Here is a 15,527-nt window from a genome sequence, read left to right on the forward strand (position 1 = left end):
AATTGAATAACTAAGGGAAGTTCTCATCAACAGATGCAGGAAAAATTCCTATAATAAGCAATAGGTATTGTAAATCAACAATAGGCCTGGGCAGATGAAGCACATTTTGGGTTGTTGTTTTTTTTTTTTTTCCCATGACACTCATCATCACTGTATTTGCTTATTCATTTTACTATGTATCTCCACATCAGAATGTAAGCTCCACCAAAGCAGGAACTCGGTCTGTTCTGTTAGCTGCAGTGTCTTCAGTTTTCCTGTGCCTGGTGTGTAGAAGGCACTTGGCTTGGTTCTAGACTGGTGGAACTGGGGACCATACACTCAGTGACTTTCTAGCTAGCGACTACTTATTTAGGCCTTAATCTCTTAGAAAGCAGTAAAGACATAGCCAGGGGAACCAAATTTTGGGGCTTCAGTATTTGAACGAGTGGGGCTTCCCTGGTGACTCAGCAGTAAAGAATTTGCCTGCCAATGCAGGGAGACGTGGATTCAATCCCTGGGTAGGAAAGATCCCTACCCACTAGGGAGTAGGGAGTGGCAACAGTCTCCAGTATCCTTGCCTGGAGGATACCATGATAGAAGAGCCTGTCAGGCTGCAGTCCATGGTGTTGCAAAAGAGCTGGATACAACTTAGAGATTAACAACAACAACATCTGAAAGAGTGGGCAAAGCAGAATTCAAATCTCAGAGCAACTGGGAAATTATAAAAATACTTAAGCACGGAAGAACAAGGCAAGGAACCAACTACTGAAGTAGTGGAACAAGGCAGGGGCTTGGCTTGAAAAAAGGAGCGAGAAAAGCAACATAACCAACCAGCAAACAAATGAAAATGAAGAAATTTCCCTAAACAAACAAAGAGCACAACAATAAAAGAGAAGAGATGGCTACATAATTAAGGGCTGCAGATGACAGAAAGAACAGGACGATACACAGAATAGTTGCTGCCGAGTCACTGTACCACTGGAGAGCTGGGTGGCTGAAGTGGGAGTCACCTTGATTTAGAGTCTACACTGGCTTCAGAGTCTATGATGGGGTTCAGTTCAGTTCAGTTCAGTCGCTCAGTCGTGTCTGCCTCTTTGCGACCCCATGAATCACAGCACGCCAGGCCTCCCTGTCCATCACCAACTCCCGGAGCCTACTCAAACTCATGTCCATTGAGTCGGTGATGCCATCCAGCCATCTCATCCTCTGTCGTCCCCTTCTCTTCCTGCCCCCAATCCCTCCCAGCATCAGGGTCTTTTCCAATGAGTCAGCTCTTTGCAGCCAAAGTATTGGAGTTTCAGCTTTAGCATCAGTCCTTCCAATGAACACCCAGGACTGATCTCCTTTAGAATGGACTGGTTGGATCTCCTTGTAGTCCAAAGGACTCTCAAGAGTCTTCCCCAACACCACAGTTCAAAAGCATCAATTCTTCAGTGCTCAGCTTTCTTCACAGTCCAACTCTCACATCCATACATGACTACTGGAAAAACCATAGCCTTGACTAAACGGACCTTTGCTGGCAAAGTAATGTCTCTGCTGTTTAATATGCCATCTAGGTTGGTGAGTGAGCCTAGATGCTGGGGTCTGAGAGATACAGAGACAGTTACCCTAGGTGCCAACAAAGGTCTGCATAGTCAAAGGTATGTTTTTTCCAGTAGTCATGTACAGATGTGAGAGTTGGACTATAAAGAAGGCTGAGTGCTGAAAAATTGATGCTTTTGAACTGTGGTGTTGGAGGAAAATCTTAAGAGTCCCTTGGACAGCAAGGAGATCAAACCAGTCAATCTTAAAGGAAATCAACCCTAAATATTCATTGGAAGGACTGATGCTGAAGCTGAAACTCCAGTGCTTTGGCCGTCTGATGTGAAAAGCCGACTCACTGGAAAACAGCTGATGCTGGGAAACATTGAGGGCAGCAGGAGAAGGGGGATGATAGAGGATAAGATGGTTGGATGGCATTATCAACTCAGTGGACATGAGTTTGAGCAAACTCCAGGAAAGAATGAAGGCTAGGGAAGCCTGGCATGGTCCACAGTGTCATAAAGAGTCAGACACGACTGAATAACTGAACAACTACAACAACAAGGAGGTTCCAGGTACGCCCGACAAACAGAGTAGAAATCAATGAGACATTTATAGTGTCCACTCTTTTTGTTTGAATGTAGACATTCCAGGGGATAAATACCCGCTGGAGCCAGAGCATCCAGGAGCCAGAAATGAGGAGTCCAGTCAGGTGGCTCGAGTCTTCTCATAAGCAAGTGCCACGGGCAGAGGCAAGAGATTCTCTAGGCTGAAGAGATAAATAGATTGGAGCTTATTGTTCAGTTGATAAGTCGTGTCTGACTCTTTGTGACTCCACGGACTGCAGCATGCCAGGCATCCCTGTCCGTCACCATCTCCCAGAGTTTGCTCAAACTCACTTCCATTGAGTCGATGATGCCATCCAACCATCTCATCCTCTGTCCTCTTCACCCTTCTCCTCCTGCCCTCAATCTATCCCAGCATCAGAGTCTTTTCTAATGAGTCAACTCTTCACCCCAGGTGGCCAAATTACTAGAGCTTCAGCTTCAGCATCAGTCCTTCCAATGAATATTCAGGGTTGATTTTCTTTAGGATGGACTGGTTTGATCTCCTAATCTCCAAGGGGCTCTCAAGAGTCTTCTCGAGCACCACAGTTTAAAAGCAACAATTTTTTGGTGCTAAACCTTCTTTATGGCCCACCTCTCACATCTGTACCTGACAGGAGAAATATCAACAACCTCAGATATGCAGATGATACTACCCTTATAGCAAAAAGCAAAGAGGAACTAAAGATTGGAGCTATCTGATGGCTTTTAATGGTTTTGGATACAATACAGCCATTATCTGTTTCTGTGTCTCATTACGGTTCCTTTGGTTCAAACACTTACCTAATTTGAAACAAAGTCAGTATTCCCCCAAAATGTTTCTCTAGCGCTTCAGTTATCACATGACTTCCTCTGTTTTTTTTTTTTTAGTTTTGTACAGAGACCCCTGGTTTACTGAGAAGGTTAAGGCCTTCTGGGTCATTTTTACAAGCATCTATTTTAAAAAAGTGAGCATTTTCTGTCTTTGGCAGTTCCTACTTTTTAATTGCAATCTTGCTTAGAGAAATTCAGGAACTTGTCGCTTTATTTTTTTAATTTGTACTTATATATTTTTTCTCTCAGTAAATATTTTAATGAGAATTGAGGTCTGTAATATACATAGCAGTAACCTCCCTGGCCTAAGACTTTTGCTCTAGCCCAAGTCTGGGGCTAACAAACTACATTTAACTCACATTTGAAGAGAAGGCCATTTGGAGTGTCGTTCATCCGTATCCATTTTCACAGAAGATACCAATCTGGGGCCAGAGTCTCAATGTTAATACTTCCTTTCAGGGAAAAGTTCACATGGCAACACAAACACAGGAGCAATTTTGAAATATCTTATTGCTCTTTGATCAGGAGGGCCTTGGGATACCAATGGTTCTGTAAACACAACTTTGTCAAAATATGGTAGAACACAGAGAAAGAGAAAAGAAGAGTAGAAAGGCTGGCAGGGCTTGGCTCATATATAATTCAATCCTTAGATTTGAAGCCTCTTGAGCTGCTTGTAACTGTAAGAGGCAGCTAAATGCTTGACAAGCTTTGGCAAGGACAACTTGTTTACTAGAAAACCCTATCCTGATGAAATGGATTACTGCTACTTTCTGTGTTTACTTTGCTAAAATGTATGCTTGCAAGAATGTTTTAGAGTGTTGGTAGGATTGGATCTAAACAATTGTTTTTATTGTCTTGGTGGTCAGTTCTTTATGTACAGAAGAAGGAGCTGGCATTTTTCGTGACTTTTTTTTTTTTTAATATATGTAGCTGACTAGTAGTGAAATTGAGACTCATATACTTCAGCTATATGGATCTTGAACAAGGGTGAATGGAGGTGGATTTCACTGGTTTTAATATCTAGTACCTGATAGTATCATTTTAAATTATAAAGAAAGTACATTTTTATGGTAGAAAGTTTTTGTTGTTTTTGTTGTTAGCTAGTCACTAAGTTGTGTCCAACTCTTTTGCAACCCCAGGGACTATAGCCCTCCAGCTCTGTCCATGGGATAACGCAGGCAAGAATACTGGAGTGAGTTGCCATTTCCTCCTCCAGGGGATCTTCCTGACCAGGGATTGAACACGCATCTCCTGCATTGGCAGGTGGATTCTTTACCACTGAGCCACCAAAAGTTTTTAAAGACATAAAAAAACATAAGGTTTCAAAGATACAAATCATCTTTCATCCCACCATCCAGATGTAACCAACCACCATTTATAACTTTTTCTTCTTTTACGTATCTATATTCCACTGCCTCTCCTGATTTATTTTTTGAGTTGAAGTTGGAATCATAAAAGACATAATCCATAACTTAAAAAAAAACAAGTATTTTCTCAGAAAGGTAAGACATACAATTGAAAAAAATGTAGAGAAAACACTAATTTAAACATGATTAAGTGCCAAACTTGCCCATGTTAGGGGCTCATTCAGTCAGCTGTGATCACCAGGATGCAGATCTCAAATAATTCTGTCTGCCTAGCATTCATTCATTCAACAAATGCTTATTGGGCATTTACTGTATGCTGAGCACTGTGTGGTTGCACCCTACTTCCTAAAGCAGACTTAGAGAACCCCTAAGATGAAGGCAGTTGCTGACTCCTTCAGTTTCCTCTGTTCACTGCCAACCCCTTGTCTTCTTCCACCCACCCCTGTTCCCACTCGCTCCATGGGATAACACAGCCCTGACATTCTGAAAACACTCAGTATATGTTAGCTCTCATTACAGGCACAGTCTCTGCCCTTGAGAGCTGTATGGTCAAACGAGGGAGCTAAATGTCTAGTAAATATGTTAATAAGTTGGAGAAAACAATTTGAACAATAGATAAATCTTCACTATAGTAGGATCTAAAACTATGGTTTAAACTGCTTCTCTCATTCTTGTCTCTTTCTGTAAAGTTGTTGCTGTTGTTCAGTCACAAAGTTGTATCTGACTCTCTTGCAACCTCGCCTGTAGCCCACCAGGCTCTTCTGTCCTTGGGATTTCCCAGGCAAGAATACTGGAGTGAGTTGCCATTTCCTCCTCCAGGGGATCTTCCCAACCCATGGATCAAACCCACATCTCCTTCATCTCCTGGGTTGGCAAATAGATTCTTTACCACTGAGCCCCCAGGGAAGCCCTAGTACTTTCCGTAAAGTACTTGCCACTTAATACAGTGACACTCTCTGAAAAAGAAAATATTAAAAAGAGGAGCATGTCTTTTATGGAAAAAAATTATTGATAAAATTCAGTTTTGGACACATTGACTTTGTCTTCTGGGAGGGCTTCTGGAATGTCCAGTTAGAGATGACAAGCGGGCTGAACAAATGCCTGCATAATTCACCCTGTGGCTTTAGCATCATCCTGGATTCTCCCCTTCCCTCACTTCCACATCGAATCTGGAAGCCAGCCCTTGTTGGTTCCACTTTCAAAATATATCTGTTAATCTGCCCTCTTTTCTCCTCTCACATCACCCTGATCCAAACCACCACCATCTCTCTGTGTCTTGCTTTCTTCATCTGTAAAATGTAAATACTGATAGTGCTTACCTTATGGGATGGTTATGAGTCTCAAATAAGATAATTTCTATAAAGCACTCGGAATGCTGAAGGACAAACCGAAAAGTGGAGAGGATCAAAGCTGTTTGAGGCCACAGAACCTAAAAGAAAAGTAATTATCAGAGGTTCAAAGATTGGGAGCTTCCAACATGTGATGTTCCATTAGGGCATGTTTACATGAGAGTGGTGGAAAGAAAATTGAACAAGATTGTTCCATTTCATGTGCTAATTAGAATAATGTGTACAACAATTACCTATAATAAGGTTGAGTCAATTAGGTCTGTTGAGTCAAAACTTTTTGTATCAGGCCACTTCATAGACGGCTGGCCAGTCTGTGAATTTGCTTCCTTTTGGTCAGCTGCCCAGCCGTGTTCAATTAGTGGAGCCGAGAGAGGGTGTGACCAAACCACCGTGGTAGGGGCTGCCTGTCAGTAGGGACTCAAGAGGGAATAGTTTCCCTTAGAAGTGGCTCTGGATTCTGGGTGTGGCAGGTACCATGAATGATACTTACAGCTGAGAGTGCAGTTATACAGAGGAAAAGTAGGTGGTTTGAAGCCTGGTTTTTGAGTCTCAGCGATTCAGTTCCACTCTGAACCAGCTCTGTATGGTTCATTGTGCCTGTAATTAGAGCTAACATATACTGGATGTTTTCAACTAACTTCGAGCAAGTTAGTAAGTTTCTCTAATGCCCAACTGCTCTTTCGTCAAGTGGGTATGCTCATAATTTCATAGATGCTTGCTTTGGAAAGCTCTATGTGAACTTCACCAGCAGGTCCCAAATAACCTTTTTGCTTAGGAAGAGGGATAGTTTTAATTAGTTAGTTACTGAAAATTTTGTTAAGATACTACGTAAAGTAGCACTACTCTTTGGGAATAGACCAAAGATACCATTCCCACAAAAGGTTTTCTCATCTTTCAAAGGTATAGGGAAAAGACATTCCTAAATGCTAATGAGAGCTAATACGGTAACACCAGCAAGCACAACTGACTTTTATCTCCTAAGAAGTAGGATGAAATGGGGTAGAAGAGCTAATTAAGGTTCCTCTTCAAAGAAGCAGAATATTGTACTGAAGGAGCTCTGACAAAATAGTGTAAAGAGAATGAATAAAATGAAGGAAAGTCCCATGGAACAAAAGGTTGACCTAGGATTTCAAAGCTGTTCTCAGTGATTGTGAATGGGAATTACTTCCAGTCAGACACACTGAGGGGGTCATTTGAGGTGGAGAAAGAGCAGTTTGGAAGCCATAATGTGGTGTGAAAACTATAGGACAGGAAGGAGAGAACACTTCAATGCTAATTCACATCACATGTTAGTGCACAGCCATTGCCACCTGAAAAGTACATACTGGAATTCAAAGTGAGAACTCCCGACCAAGAGCAAATGTTTGTGCAATGACTGCCAGCTGCCTTGTGGTGCTTAGGTTTCGATGTTTCCTTCTCTTTTAACCTAGAAGAAAACTGCCACCTACCTCAAGCTACCATGTATAGCTGGAGTAACAAGTTCAATATTTAAAAATAAATAAAATAATCAGGATTCTGGTCTTACACAATAAAATTTGTTTTTAAATGTTTGGTATTCGATATCATAATTCAAGAATTGGACCCTAGAGAAGGCTGAGTGCCAAAGAGTTGATGCTTTTGAACTGTGGTGCTAGAGAAGACTCTTGAGAGTCCCCCGGACTGCAAGGAGATCAAACCAGTCAATCTAAAAGGAAATCAACCCTGAATATTCACTGAAAGAACTGATGCTGAAGCTGAGGCTCCAATATTGTGGCCACATGATGCAAAGAACTGACTCACTGGAAAAGACCCTGATGCTGGAAAAGATTAAAGGCAGGAGGAGAAGGGGACAACAGAGGGTGAGATGATTGGATGGCATCACTGACTCAATGGACATGGACTTGAGCGAACTCCAGGAGATACTGAAGGACAGGGAACCTGGCATACTACAGTCCTTGAAGTTGCAAAGAGTTGGGCATGACTGAGTGACTAAACAGCAACAATTTGATATCATCTCTAGAAGGGCTTGAAAACCAAGCTTGTAGGTGATAGAACCAGGCATCACGTCCACCATCACATTGCAGAAGTTTCCCAGTAAGACATCACTGTCTCTGTTCACAGGTTCGGACACTTCCCCTAATGCTGGCACTGCAGGTGGTCCAGAGTCTCGATTCTCTGGAAAATGAATGCAGCTTCTGTCCCTGCTATTATTACTCTTCTAATTATTGTTCGTCTTGTCAGAATGGACTCTGAGCTTCCTCCTTCTTCGGTCCAGATTCAAAATTGGAGGTGGCTGCACCCAGTCAGAGGAGTCTAGATCACGTGCCAGCAGCCTAGTTGTAAGGGAGGCTGGGCAAGTATCTGGAGCTTCTGCAGTGGGAGGTGGGTTCTGTCCCGTAAGGTTTCTCATGAATAACAAAGAGGTTTAAATGCTGGGGAGCCAAAAACATTAAAAGTGTATGTAAGGTTTGTCTTCTAAGAATTCTTGATTTTGGTTACAACCTCTTGATTTAGATAGTACAAGATATTTTAGCGTACCATGCTCAGACTTCTAGACATTTCCTTTTAGCCTCTAGTTCTTGTTGGCAATTTCTGAGAAATGCCAAAGAAAGTCTTGCCAAAGGCAAGACTAATTCATTAGACCCTTTTACCAAAGTAATTTTTTCCACTGTGAAATATTATGTAAACTTTTGCTTAGTTCAAAATTTTGAACACTTACTAGCATTAAAAATTAGGATGTGTTATGTTTACACAAAAATAGTTATGAATATATTGAATAATCACCCATAAAAATAATGAATAGGTTAAAAGAAAAGTTATGGATTAATAAGACACTTTCTTACTTAAGCTATTCCATGATTTGGTAGCATTATATGTTGGAAATCATCATCATCATTAGGGAAAGAGTATCACACTTTATATATTATAAAATATATAAATATTTTATATATTTTAAGATTTATTTTAGATTTCTGTCCAGACCTCTGACAGTGTATACATACAGAAGGGAGATTCAGTCTCCTTTTGTCACCAGTGGAATATTTTCTGTATTGTCACCAGACTGTAAATAACAAGCTTTCTCATCAAAGCTATTTAACATTCATTTCACAATTGATTAGCAATGCCAGTCATGAGACAGATGCATACCACATGTAAATATTTCTAATATCTATGGTCCCTGTACATCTTTCCCCAACTCCTAGTGTAGCTAATTTAGAAGTTATGAAATTTATAAGCCAGATGGGAATTAGACCATCCTCAGAAGCCTGAGAGATTTTGTCCATATGTTTTTGGCTGTTCCATAGAGAGATCACATTTTCCCAAGTGATGCTGAAGGGATGAGTGGCTTGTCGTTGGTGCTTACTCAGTTCTTTGTCTTTCCTGTGAGTCATTGTTGTTTTCTAGCTAGAAGCTGTGGCCAGCCTCCCTTTCAGTGTGCCGTTTTCATTCATTTGGAAACTAAAGAGCTGTGCTTTGCATCACGTCCTCACTGTCAGCAAAGCCAGCTCTGCTGGATTAAAATGCAGTGATGCATTAGCAGTTAGTGCAAAGGGCTGCAGGCTGCCTATCTGAGCCAAGCAGCCATGCTGAGCACACGGAAGGCCCTGTCCAGAAGGGGTCAGGGCTGGATGCCTAGGGTTAGCAGCATGTCAAGGCTGGTCATGGCAAGAAAACTGCTTTTATTTTGTGACTGGCAAGTACAAAATATAGCATGTAGGGGAAATGTGGGCTAGTAGAACTCACTGTAAAGTGGTCACATGATATTTATCCCTAAGCATCTGATATGGGATGGACACCTTATAAGGGGTAAAGTAGTTTATACATATAAAGTACTTAGAACAAAGTGTAGTTAAACTTTTGACTACACTTTAATAGCTTATAAGTGTTATTTCATTTAATCTTTATGATAATTCTATTCAAATGAGAAAACTAGATTCAGAGATGTTAAGTAACTTTTCCAAAGTCACATAGCTAATTAATGATTTGGAGACAGAATTAAAATCCAGTCTGCCTGACATCCAGAACTCTTAACCTTTACCAGTTAACTCAAATTCAACATCTAGAGTTATATTCTGTTGGTAATAGGAGGGGGAAAGTGCTATATGTCACATGGAAAGGAAAATGTGAATTAAAGATAACTGCCCCATTGGGCTGCTCAGACAAAGGAACGGACTCTTGCTAAACAGATTGGAAGTTCCAGAATGAGGTCCCTCAGAGCCACAGCTAGAAGCTGCTTTAATCTCTGGGGAAGGATTCTGTTGACCTTTTTGTTCTTCAGTGTATTTACACTTCCTCCAAATTACTTGACTGTATAAATAAACCCACAGGTGTAGGGAAACTGTGCATGATAACTGAGTCAGGAAACAAAGAATTAAAAAGTCAAGCTATGCTAACCCTTGGGGTAATGGTGATAATCATAATATCCCAGAGAATGTTTTATTTAATGAAAGAACTTAGAGACTGTCTCAGAATGTTTTGTATGTAGAGCAAAGGTTACAGGCAAAAAGAATTAAAAATCTTTCTGACTATAGTAAAATAATTTTTGCATGTATAATTTTAACAGGTGTTTTGAAAAAATCATGAATCCTTCCAAGAAGAGACACGTGGTTGTTTAAAACAGAAAGACATTGCTGTGATTTCTAGGAGGCACGGAGACTCCAGATGCTACTGGCCCAGGCATCTGATGTTTTTCACAACACATTTGCATATATCATCATCTAAAGATTGAATATTCAATGGACATGAGTTTGAGCAAGCTCTGAGAGATGGTGAAGGACAGGGAAGCCTGGTGTGCTGCAGTCCATGGGGTCGCAAAGAGTTGGACATAACTTAGTGACTGAATGACAGCAACAACAAGGAGTAATGTTGCAAGAAAGCTAGGGATGCCCAAGACCCTAGGGTATTGCTCTCCAAAGTACCCTAGAACCTGTCATTAATAGTTAGAGAAGGGTGCCTCTGGACCAGGAGTGCCCCTAGGCAGCTGGTTGTTCAACTGTTAACTTAGTGGATAAACTTCGCAAAGACCCTGTGCTCTGAATTTCAGCCAGGTTTCATTTCTCTAACTCCAAAATTTGCGTAATTGCTTCTTAAATTTTTCTGTGACATTTTGTGTTACTCCACTGTGATTCCCACAGGACTTGATCACGTAAACTGCTTTACTTGTCTGTCTCTTTCCTAGAGTCTTGGGACTGCCTTATATTTACTAAGAAAGTTTCGCAGCCCAGCACATTGCTTGGCACATGGTAGACACTAGATAGATGACTTTGTTGAGTAACTGATGTTAAGCCATAAAAGAGTAGGAAATTTTAAAGAGGGCATGCGAGAAGGATGCTCTATTTGCAGTTAGCACAGTAGAAGTTAATTAAAAGCCCTTCCTTTGAATTACATTAAATTGCAAAGAATTTTATATATATTTAAAAACCCACTTGGGCTTCCCTGATGGCTCAGTGGTAAAGAATTCACCTGCCAGTGCAGGAGATGAAGGTTTGATCTTTGGATTGGGAAGATCCCCTGGAGAAGGAAATGGCAATCCACTCCAGTATTCTTGCCTGGGAAGTCCCATGAACAGAGGAGCCTGGCGGGCTATAGTCCATGAGTTCACAAAAGAGTTGGACAAGGCTTAGCAACTAAACAATGACAAAAACCCCACTTATTGTGCATTTACTTTATTCCAGGTCCTGTGATGAATGAGACAAGATTCCTGCTCTTAAGAAGCTGCCAGTCTCATTGGGTAGAATGAAACTGAAATAAATAATTACAACCCAGTATGATATGATCAATGGTTACTATATGTCAGAACCTAAGTACTTTTAATTCTTTATATTCTTTAATTCTAACAACCGTATAAGATAGATACTATTATTGTCCCCCTTTGCAGATCAGGAAACTGAAGCTCTTTAGGTTAAATAAATCATCCAAGATTACATAGTTGCTAGGTGGTAGAGCCAGGAGAGAAACTCAGATTGATTTGAATTCAGAGACTAAGCTAGAAACCAATGCCCTGTAACTCTCCAGCACAGAAGAGGGAGTGATTACTTTGGGAAAGGAGAAGAGAAAGGGAAGAGGGAGGCCAGCAGGCATCAGTGAGGAGGTGTTCCTTAAGCGATGATCTGAATGACAGGGAGCAGTACGTCAGATGCACAAGTTGGCAAAAGGAGTGACAGCGAACATTTGCAACGATTTGAGAACTGAAAGACGTCATGTGTTCACGGGAACTGTGATAGTTTGGTGCAATGAACAGAGTAGGCAGAAGAATTAGACAAGGGTCATGTCATGGGAATTAGAATATCCTCATGTCAGTAGCCTTTGGTAGAATCTGCACCTATATTAAACTACATCTCACTAGAGGGCTGTTTTGAGCTTGGGGTCAGGGGCTGTACAGGGGTAGAATGAAAATTTGTATTACCCTGCCGCTCAGGTCCATAACGGGCGTGGGTCTGGTACTATCTACAGAGTCCTATGATTCAGAGAGACCAATACAGGGGCTCAGAGAATTGCAAAGAACCCGGAATTTTTGACCGAGAAATTGTGAGTTTGTAAAAGAGCCAAAAATAACAACATGAGTTGATTCCTAGCTTAGACTGTAAACTCCATGACTGCTTCTTTTTTTTTTAATTAGAGGATAATTGCTCTACAATTTTGTGTTGGTTTCTGCCATACAACAGCCTGAATCAGCCATAAGTATATCTATATCCCCTCCCTCTGGAACCTTCCTCCCAACTCCCACTGTTTCTGTCTTAATCACAATCTCCAAGACTTGGCACATAGAGGGCTCTCAATGCACCACAATACATTTTGTTGAATGAATGAATAAAACAGTAAAACTGAGAATTTGCCACTAAAAAAGGCTTAAGCCTAAAGAAAAGAGAGGAAAAGCAAGAATAAGTGGAGAAGGTAGCTTGTAAACTCAGGAGATAGCAAGTAAGTGCTGGAGTGGCTGTAACACCTGCTAACGGCTAGCAGAGCTGCTGCTGTGAACTGGGCTCAGAGGACCTGGAGAAATCAGCTACTGGGCTGAAATTTTGACTTCCCTCGCTTAAAAGGAGGAATCATATACTTTTTCTCTCAGAGTAGCTAAGACCTTCCTAGGCTTGTTATTTTGTTCTTTTTACCTTAAATGTTACACATGAAATTTTTTGTTAGGCATGGTCATTAATTTGATAGGAAATCAAATAGAAGATTTAACGTGACTATTTTTTGCAGGTTTTGTTGATAAGCATCTCATCTGACAGTCTGATTTGATTTGCTGCAGTAGCATAGAAGGACCGCACTTCCTGAAAGACAACTGCTAAATCACACCACTCTCAGAGAGGCTCTTGATCGGAGCCGAGTAGGAGGCAGATGATGCTGAGGGCACCTTCTCTGTCTGGTGCCCGATATTTCCAGGGGTCTCTGCGGCTGGTGGAGATTGATATGTGCTTTGAAAATAAAAACAATAGAGGTCATATTGTCATCCTATTATTAATATATAAGCTCTTCCAGTGCACTCTGAAATAATCATTTCTACCTACACATGGAAATGGATCAGAAAATCAAAAACATCTGAGACATGTAGGATGGAAGAATAAACTTATTTCTCCCCATCCAACTTTTCAGAATTAAAAAAAAAATAAACCTCAATTATATATTATGTAGTTTATATATAATTGTATGTGATATATATATTACATATTATATAATTTCAAAACATATTTTATGTTTTATTTATAATTTATCAAAAATATATGCAATCAGCTATGTATGATGAAAATAGACTTCAGGGTTCTATTTATTCTCTCTCTGATATTCTATGATATTTATTCACACAAAAATATCTTCTTTTTCCCTCAGTAATATAAAGAACAACAACAATAGCAAAGTTATGAATATCTTGTATAACTCAGTTAATAATAGCAATTCTATAGTGTCTTCTTTTCCTGGCTGATGTCCTGCCTGGTATGTTTCCTCAAAACATCACTTTCAGACTTACATCACTGGGTGTAAATTTTCCTTACCTCCTAGCTTGTACAATATTGGTTGGTTAATATTTTTTTATCAGTAACTCATATATTTGAAAATGTTACCAAAGAAAAGTTTTACTTTTTTTTTAACCTGGCAAAGCCATCAGCTGCTATCTTTTAAAATTTCTTTCATTTCCTTCCCTTCACAACCTCTTCTATTTCAGAATTCCTGGAGAATGTGCAGGAATCACCAGGGTCCCAGAGAAACTTTCACAAAATATTGTTCAAACTAGAGAATACGTGTTTCTTTTTCTTCTCATCCACCTTAAGGAATCAGTGATATTACCAAAGTCTGGTAGAGTTACATTTTGTAAAAAGAATTGTTTTGTATCTACTTTAACATTTGTTAATTAATTTATCCCTTCACTCAACAATAATTATGGGTCAGATATGATGCAAGGAACTAGAGGTTAAAAAATAATTAGTGAGAAGACAAATATTAAAAACAAATGATTACAGTAATAAAGAGATTAGTAAAAAGCACTGTAGGACGTACAATAATGATATGATGAACTCTGCTCAGAGAAGTGAAGGAAAGTTTTCTGACTATATATTTAAAGACTGAGTTAGAATTAACTTGGTAAACAATCCAGACAAAAGCATTCTAGAAAGAGGGGATAGGCGAGGTAAGGAAATCATGGTACATTGAGGAAAATGCAAATATATCATACTAGTTAAGAAGAGAAGTGGTTGGGGGGGGGCTGTGAGTAAGGAGGCAGAAGGTGTTTGGGGCAACATCACAAATGCCCGTGTCCACCATGTTTGCCATGAGGAGTTCCAACTTTCTCTTGAAGTCAGGCTTCAGGAACCATTGCAAAATTTTAAGCAGGGGTGAATTTTAATTTTAGAGAGATGAATCTGGCTTCAGTTTAGAGGATAGATAAAGTGATTAAAACTGGAAAATTTCCAGTTGCATTTGGCATAGGCGCTGAAATACTGTTGTGGGGAGGGTTAGAGGTATCTCTTACCCAAGTGCTAGGTGGAGAGTGGTATGAGGTGAACACCAGGATTCTGTTTGAGAGAGGTATTGGGGTTGAGTTGGAGTAGAGTTGTCCAAAGGAAACCATTAAGGTTCGAGTCAGAAACCCAGAAGAGTGAAGAGTGAAGGATAACAGATTGGAATATCTGGAGAAGGAGGTGGCCTGAGAAAATTCCAAAGATGGAAGCTGGGACTCTCAGGTAGTGGAATTTTTATATTTTCACACATATGTATGGGCAGAGTGGGTTCATTGAATGTAGTCAGGATGAGACACTTGTTAGAACTCAGTTGTGACTGTCCAATCAAGAAACACTGAAGAGCAGCAAAGTTGATAAAAAGGAAGAGATGGATTTGAAAGCTTTTCAGTTGCTTTCTTGGGATATTTTCTAAGATAAATTAACAGCAAAATGTATCTCTAGGTAATGAATCAGATTTATTTATGGTAAGTGGTTATTTTATGTTAAACTTTAGAGTTAATTTTGGAGCCTATCAAAGACAATACGCTTTAGTTTTTTCATAATTAATACTTAGACTCTCTTTCTGGCAATAGATTCAAGAACCAGTTGTTTACGAATCCATGCCCTATTCATAATAATACCTTATTAATAGCATGTAGTGAGATACTCGTCTTCTTATTACATACGGGAGGGGATAGCCTCCAGGCTATCTAAAGCAATTTTAAGCTATGACTGTAAAAATTAAAAAGAAGTGCGGCCAGAACACAAACCACTGGAGGTTATCATCTGACTTCTCAGGAGGTCACTTGTCCCTACCCTCGTTTTGCATGAACATAAATAGCCAGAGTCTATATTAAGTTCATGCAGCTTGGCTCAGAGGCAAGCTGCCTGAAGGAAAGGGCAATTGAGAGTTGCAAGCAGTAGCAATGGAGGTGCCTGCTCTTATCTGTGACACAACTCTTTCATCCCCTCCTTCTC

Source organism: Capra hircus, chromosome 15 (genome assembly GCF_001704415.2).
Source record: "Capra hircus breed San Clemente chromosome 15, ASM170441v1, whole genome shotgun sequence".
NCBI lineage: Eukaryota > Metazoa > Chordata > Mammalia > Artiodactyla > Bovidae > Capra > Capra hircus.